This window comes from Neopsephotus bourkii, unplaced genomic scaffold, assembly GCF_033783945.1.
Source record: "Neopsephotus bourkii isolate Nb327-2 ecotype Australia unplaced genomic scaffold, CSIRO-AGI_Nbou_v1 NB_234, whole genome shotgun sequence".
Classification (NCBI taxonomy): Eukaryota; Metazoa; Chordata; class Aves; order Psittaciformes; family Psittacidae; genus Neopsephotus; species Neopsephotus bourkii.
The window spans coordinates 16,759,775-16,768,034 of record NW_026900744.1 but is presented as its reverse complement, the minus strand read 5'-3'; the positions used below and the strand labels follow the sequence as shown (position 1 = coordinate 16,768,034).

The 8,260-nt window shown below is 43.5% G+C and overlaps 1 protein-coding gene across 6 annotated transcripts in view; it reads left to right on the top strand.

Moving 5' to 3' along the window:
• The first annotated feature begins 2,245 nt into the window (after positions 1 to 2,245).
• The window catches only part of CEP350 (centrosomal protein 350), a 76,561-nt gene continuing 70,546 nt past the window's right edge, over positions 2,246 to 8,260 (top strand). For all 6 annotated transcript variants that reach the window (XM_061345568.1, XM_061345573.1, XM_061345571.1 and 3 more), the window contains exon 1: positions 2,246 to 2,314. The gene's annotated coding sequence lies outside the window, so the exon portion shown is untranslated. The remainder of the gene's footprint in view (positions 2,315 to 8,260) is intronic.

The window sequence follows — 8,260 nt, the reverse complement described above, 5'->3', positions numbered from 1 at the left end:
TAATAAATAGAAGCAAAACAGGAAGGCAAACAATGCCTTTTAATTTTATTTGACTGACCAAAACCAATTTTCATGTTTGAGAAAATCCTAATGTGATGCCTTATTTGCCTGAAGATGAAAAGGAGGAACATGAAACTACATTAGTGCTTCCTAGCACAGAAGAGAAGCTATGTTTAAAAGCATAATTAAAGAGGTAGTGTATTACAAAAGTGCTGAGTAAACAGGCTGCCAATCCAGCAATATTAAGCAGTAAATTTAAGTAAACACCAGGTGATGACGGGGAATGTAGTTATTTAATTTGCCTTAGTCTGTGATCAGGGCTTCCAATCACTGGTAATATTTTTCATTGACTGAAATCGTCATTGTTATTATTTACTACTGTCTTCTGCATTTGGAGGGAGCAGGTTTGTTCTTTGAGGATTTGGGTGGGAATTAGGCACTACTTAACTACTTTTTCCCATCGGAGCTGTGCTTATCTTTCGGTGTTCACATTTGCTGGTGTTTTTTTCCCTCACCTGGCAAAACAAAATCGTTTTCAAAGGTTTAACCACTGACATCTCAAGCTTACCTCATTTTGAAGGAGGTTTGCTTACGCTGAAAAATATACGCTGTAATTAGTGTATGTAAAAGAGCCAAATTAAAGTTAAATGTGTATCCTGTAATTGTGATGTGATTTAAGTTCTACATTGCCTAAGCTTCATAGCTATAATGGTCTCCCAGTGTTCAGAGTGGGTTTGTATGTTGTTCCCATATTTGAATAACTGACATGCAAAATATTGACCATTCACAAGACGATAGGCTATGTAAAAACAGCTTGATTCTCATACGGTTAAATAAAAAGGGGGGTGGGGGAAGCTCCATCAGTTTTAGTGGTCCTTCAGTGGTTGGGGTAAATAACTCTCCATCCCTATGCTCCCCCAAGAAATTTTGTCATCTGTAGTCAGACACTCATCCTAATGACTGAAAACCAGACTCTGCTGAAGTTGTAGACAAGTCCCGAAGGAGACATTCCCAAAATAGCTGCAGGAAGAATTTCTTTACTATTCTAATAACTTTATTTCTTCAGTGGAAACAATTTTGTTATAGCTGGATAACATCTTGGACCTATTTTAGAAACGTGGGTGGTTTTAATGCATCTTTGGGGTGGTAGCTATGCAATAGAAGATAGTATACTACCAAACACTTCCGGGTTTATAATGACTTGTTAAAAGTGAAATTAAGCCAGTGGCACTCAGTCATCTCTCTGAAGTTTTGCAAATGTTGTTTATTTAAACTTGGCAACTGGGAGACTGTAATCAGGGCTGCTTTCATTTTGCAACCAAAAAAAAGTGAATTATTTTTATAAAGATGACTTAGCTATGAATACAAATGACTGAAAAGTGGTGCCCTAGTTTCGGCTGGAGCTGCTTCAGGAATGCCAGCATCAGCGTTGGCACCGTGCTGCAGTGGTGGTTTAATAAACATTGCGAAGTCCTGTTCTTTCATCAAAACCGAGAGCTTTGCCACCTTTTATTTTTACACGATTTTCATGTGAACTGAACGGGCAAGTCAAGCCTGCACAACCGCGGGGGGGAGAAACAAAACAGCTTTGATGAAAATACTGGTGAACGACGTTTTTCTGAAGCTGAGGGACGGCCTGGCGCCTGCAGAAGCGTGAGAGCTTCGGCCTCCCCGGGCCTGTGCGGCGACAGGAGGCCGGCGGGACGCCCGGCCTCCCCGAAGTCCGGAGCCGCCGGCACCACCTTGCCCGGGGCCAGGCTCGCCGCTGCGTGGGCTTCCCGGCCTCCATGAAAGGTGCGCTCTGCCGGCACCGCCCTCAGCCCTTCCCGCCGCCCTGGGTGCACTCGGGGCACTGCGCTCCGCTCCTCGCCGGAGCTCAGCTTCAGCAAGTTAGGCGGACTGTGGGGCAGCCCCGCTGCTCGGCCGCACGCAGTCCGCTGAGGCGGTGGGGCAGTGGAGGGAGGCTGCACCGCACCCAACATGGCCACTAGCAGCGATGAGGAGGGGAAGGACACGCGTGCGGCGGGGGACTGCCATGTTGGGAAGGTCCGTGGCTGACTGGTTCTCGCGAGACTTGGCCGGTCGCTCCCGCCGTGCCCCGCGCCGCCGCTCTCTCTGCCGCTGCAGGTCCGTGTCAGTCGTTGGCCGGTAATGGCGGCGGGTTGGTGCCGCTGACGGGGCTGCGCGCCTGCGGGCAGCGGAGCCGATCTCGGGGCACTGCTAGTCTTCCGCTGTCCTTCTCTCTTCTTCTTTTGCGGGATGTGCAGGGACCTGCTCCCGGACAGGGAGCGTCGATAGCCGCCGCCGCCACCAGGTAAGGAGGCGCCGGGAGCGGCCCGTGCCTCCGCCCCAGGCCGCGCTCGGCCCTCTGCCGCTGGCGGCTGCCGTCCCGCTAGGGGCCGGGACACCGAGCGAAGTGGAGCCGGGGCGAGGCTGGTGGCGGGAGCCGGGTTCGGCAGCTCGCGGAGCTCGGCGGGTCCGGGGTGCCGGCTGTCATTTGTGTCGGTCTTCGCTGGTGATGCCGCCGGGTCCCGACGGCCTCTGCAGTGCTCATCGTACCCATTAAGTCTCTCTCTCTTCCTTCTCTTAGTTTTAGTTTGTTTCCTGCTCTTATTATATCGGGTTAGCGGAGGAAGGGAAAGGATAGGGGAGCTCTAGTTTCGCTGTTGTATTTTCGCCTTGTATGGGGAAACCGTCGAAACGGGGTGTTTCTGCGAAGCTGTGCTGGCTCCGGTTCGCTCTCTGCCTGCCGAGGGTCTTCCGAGCCCGGCCTGCGCCGCTGCCCTCGGAAACCGGCCCGCCGAACTGGGTCAGGCTTGTGACGGTGCTTTTAAAGTTTAAATGCACACTATGCTAGGGCCTGTGCTGTGTGTGGGCTTCCTGCCCTGGCTCTGGAGCTTGCCGGGCTGGGGAAGAGGATCGGCATCGCCTGGTATCTGACCGCTGAAAGTGCTCCTTACATCCCTGGGTAACATCTGCCCCAAGTGTCTTTCGACTTAATTGGTGCCATTTATTTTGGCTGTTGTTGGCATAGAGATTTTTATACTAGTGTGACTGCAGCTTTTCTTCTGTGGATGCAGTGTTTTCCGTGACACAGTGCCTACTGTTGATGTAGTTTTTCTGGAATCCTGTTCTGTCTTTGGACATAAGCTGTATCTCAGCAACCAAGCATTTCTTGGCTCACGGTGTCATACCTGCATGTAGAGGTTTATATCAAGTAGCTTCACAGTGTAAGTGAACGATCTAGTGTCTTGTAATTGAAAATTTATTATTTCACTGGTCAGTTCCGTATTTCTGGCGTTTTAAACCGCCTCACAGGGCTACAGGGTCTACAGCCTTTAAAACTCATTCAGGAGTCTGCAGTAACCAGAAGTGGGACTTGGTGGGACTAACGCCTGTGGAGCTGTAGTCGGGCGCTTGTTTTGCACGTGGGCTCAAAATGTTCTGGCAGGCTGTCTGCACGGACAGGTGAAGTCATGTGAACTGCATTCTCTTTCGTACTGTTCTGATTGCTACAACAGTCTCATTAGGTAATGTTGTGGATAATTGAATGCAACTGAGGGTGTGGCCACGGGAACACTTGTAAACTGTTGAAGGCTTCAGTTTCTATGAGTGACCTGAAACAAAGGTATGCTGCATCCACTGAATAGAGCAACTTCATTTATGTAGTAATGACACATTTCTACAAGGGGCCAGGGTATTGTGGAAAATTATATTGCTGACTGGTATAGATATTCTGGTAGATTGCATAGGCTAGGTGTGGTGGTAACTGAAAGACTGCAGTTTTAAAGCTATAAAATGTTTTGTTTGCATGGATTTATTTTACTAAGCTCACCAAGCCTTGGTGCATAGCTTAAGTTTGCTGCAGTAACATTGGAAAGGCTTTGCAGATGTAACAGTCCCAGTGTGGATGGTGTCCTTCCTGTCTTGAAATAACTTCATCAGTAATTTGTGCCACCATAGTAAAAGCATCACTTGAATGTACAAGAATCTAAATCTTAGAATGGCTACATCTACCCTAAAGGTTTTGTTGACTTGGGTACAATGAACTTTCTGCATCTCCTTGCACCCCTTCACCAGCCATACTGTGAACTTCTGCTGAGAAAGTTATGTTGTATCAGACATACCCATGGATAAAGTCACTAATATGATCAGTCTCATTTACTTCAGTGTGCCCAAATGAGGCTGTAGTCCTATTAATGTATTTAAAGTGAAACGTGTTTGAAGTTTGAATATTAGTGCACATAGCACTAGATACATTTTAGATTATTGTATCTGTGGCAGTTAGGTGAAGCTACACAGCATAAGGTGAGCAAGCATGATGTTTTACTGTTGCTTCTCTTCCCCCACTTTGGCAGTGCGTGGCTATTGCCCACGCAGCAACTTGATTCAGTGTGATAAACTGATAGAAAACAGAGCCAACAAAGAAGGAAAAGGTGACTACTTTTCTTCTGGGTTAGTGAGTTGAACTGGCTTGTATAGTCAAATGAGCAGTGCCTCTGTCACAAAAGAGTGGCAAGATTGCTAGGGAAGGCAGGGAGGAATATATCCATTCTTTCATCAGTGTCGGCATGCTTTATCTGCTCAACTGTGCCTTAGAAATGAACATCAGGAGTGTGACTTTTTATCAGTACAGCAGCACTGTTTGAGCTGTGCTGCTGATAAACTAGTATAATTCATCCTATTCAAACCAATGTAAGTTGTGTTAATATGAGACAGGTATAGTGGCATAATAATAATAATACAAGGGGTTTAGTAGCTGAGTGCAGAGAGGAAACTTTCCCACTACAGTTAATATATTAGGCATGTGGCTGCATCAGAATGTCTGAGGGTAAAATTTATCCATAGGTGTAAGTGCTTGGAAGATACATGTATATCATTCTGCTAATGATAAAACAGCCTTTAATGGACTACTCGGTTGAGAATAAAATCACTTGTACACGTAAGTCTGAAACCTTTGCCAATATAGTGGAGAAAGAAGAGAGCAAATAAATTAACTAATCAGTTATGCTGGGTCAATTGAAGCTTCCTGAGAGCTAACAGAAATTCTGTCTATGTTTTAGCTTCATAAGAACACTCCTTACTGATTGCAGAATTTCACACAAAGCCTGATCCCTGGCAAAAGAGCGTAAAAGTTTAAAGAACAGTTACATTTTTCTCCATTATTTTCCAGTCATGTTAACGTGATGTGTCATGGTTGCTAATAGCAAAATACATCATGTGGAATTGTCTGAAACAGAAGTTTGGGTTTAGGTACTTTCTTGTGGGATGCTTTTAATGGGGTGGAATTATTTAGACCTGGGAAAATATGTTACTGCTTTTTTTAGCTAGTTCAAGAAATTCTTCTCAGCAGAGTCCTAGTGTCAGTCTTTATAATGCCAGATCAGAGACAGAGTTGGTGGTCACTGTTCAGCTTGTCATGGGGTTTGGTTTGGTTTTCTTTTTGATGTCTCGTGTTGTTACTGAGACATTTTTCAGACACTGCTTCTGAATGCAGTTTCAAAGCAAAGGCATCAAACTTGAGAGAGTGGCATTTGAAACACATTCACTGAAGTTTTCATGCACTTTATTCTGTTTTGAGAGAAAATACTAACCCATCTGCAGTTGACAGCTGCAAATGAAGTTGCCGCTGTGGTCATAGGTCCTTGGCATTGTTGAGCATTTGAAAGCTGTTGTCTTAGACTCTCAAAATTGGCAGGTCTGGTTCTTCTACTTGACTGGGAGGTTTGCCTGTAACTTCTAAGAATCATAGAATCGTAAAATAAGACTTGCTCACAGTGGAGTGTTCCTTCCGAGATGAGAATTTGAGCATATTCTGCTGAATGGATTTATTATGGGCTGCAAGAATTGAAATCTTCTGATGTGTGATTTTTAGTAACTGGAGATGGAATGAGTGATATTTTTTTGTGTTGAAAGCCAAGGAAACGAATGCGGGAGTATTTTGTTTGTTCCTGAAGCTAAGGTAGTTGACTATTTTCTGTCATAAATACCATGATCTTTGAAGTCAGAGAAAATACATAACTTCTGAATGGATAGACAAATCCCTGTGTGCATCTGCTTAATAAATGGGTGCATTCTCTGTGCCTTTGTACTCTCTTCATGAGTAATGAATCAAGTTACACTAGCTGTCACAACATTCATTTCAGTAGATTTCCTCAAAAGTACCTTCTAGCATGCGATGCAGCAGAGCAAGACTGCCTTTTACTTTCAGTAAAACCACTTAATCAGCTTTTTAGTGTAATTTTTTTCATTTTTACATCACTTGTGATGAAGCGGAGACACTTTTGCAAGTTGCCATGACCAAGAAAGGTGTTGTAAATGTCCATTCTGAGCAAACAGTTGGAGAGAATCAGATTCAGAAATGTTTCATTTATAGAACAAACTTCACTATAGTGTGGATCCAAATTTAGTAGCTGACTGATACCAGGGATTTCATCTTAGAGTTCATAAAACATGTTCATATTTTTCAACTATATTTTCTGACATCTGATGGATGTATGACTGTGGATGTCATTTATCTTTCTGGTTAACAGTTAGATGTAGCAACACGTGCTTTGAAATTCTTTCCTGCTTTTCTGTCTGCAAGTGTGTGTTGTATCATGATTGCTCTCTTTATTTTTTTCTTTTTCTTTTCTACCTTAATATCCCTAAAAACTTTTTTACTTTTTTCTAGCTTAAGACATATCAAAGTTTATCAGTACATTTATTTTACTTTTGAGGCTTTTTTTGGTGTAATTATTGTTTTCCAAAGTCATAATGATTAAAATGTGAGGAGTTCTGGTATATTTACTATTTGCATTACAAGGCAAAGTACTGAATATTATCTAAAACTACTCATTCAGAGCAGCTAACATTCAAAGGCTCCTTGGGCATTGTTGGTATTCGTTACTTCTAGCTTTTTCTTGCATCAGCTTTACATAATTGTGTCCATTGTAATTACATGCAGCCTTGCTCTTGGGATGCAGTGCAGTCTGAACCAGTAGAGTATTTCTAAGGCAATATTCTAACAGCCACTCAGATTAAATACCAGCAAAACTACCCATAAAGGCACTGAATAGTTTTATCCTGCTCTTTAGCTCTGCACCCCTTAAAAATCATAAGAAGAAGAATCCCCAGCTTTGTAACAGAAATAATTTTGGAGGAACAAAGTGGAGGTTACAGACTCAAAATAATATGGTGGAGAAGTGTTAAGATGAAGTTTGGGTCCATGAAGTGTTGTGCAGTTGGAATTGTACTTGGATTGTGAACATTAACTTCCTTTCAGAACTTTTGCCCCTGAAAGACATTTAATTTGAAGGCTTATATAAATGAGTATTGAAAGAAGGTGGGGGGAGGACCTGCTGATTCTGCAGAGTTGGCTATAGATGCTGGAGATGTGGCACTTGTTTTGATAAATGTGTCATGATGTGTTTGTTGCACTGGAACTTGTCTTCAGTCCTGAGGAAGGTCAGTAAATCCCCTGCATCTTGCCTTGAGAGGCAAAGCTTTCTCAAAATACCTTGAGGCAAAAAAAACAAAGATATATTACTCTTGTATCAAAAAACCCCACAACATTTTAAAAGCCCATAAACGTGTATATATGCATATATATACACACACACGTATGTCTTAAAACAGTGTATTATGGATTTTTTTAGCTCTCATTTAAATGTGATAATGCAATCTGTTAAAAACTTGGGTTCCAGAAAAACAAGTAGGTAAAGGTATTTGTATTCCACAGTCAAGCGTATCATCATAAACTGTATTCTGTGGTATTTGAGGACACATGGAAAGTGGTTCTGGCATCTTTAAATAGAAATTCCATCACTTTCAGTGGGCTGGCTCAGAAAAATAGTTTGCTTGACCTGGTCTGATTTTGTCTGTTCACCTGTGTGTGTCTGTTACTGCCAGTAACACAGAACTGTAGCAGAACAGATGTGTGCTCCAGAGGGATTTTAAGGACTCAGAAGTCAGCTTTCAATTATTTGTACATGGAAACTTAAAATATTTTTATAAACAGGAAGAAACATCCCTAAAACCTTTCATATGTCCCTGTGTCTATTTCCCCATGGACAAGTTGCTCAGTGCGAGGCATGGGTGCAGTGGGACGCACTAGAGCAAGGTGTGTAGACTCTGGCTCCCCTGGTGTCTTCGAGCTCCAGTGGTGTCTCCACTGGTAAGAAGAAGGTGATGGGAATAGTTCTTGTTTTCCTCAGTCCCTCTTGCTCTCCTCAAGGTGAAAGCAGTAGCAGCCTGAGGCATTTGCTTTTGGGGAACACTG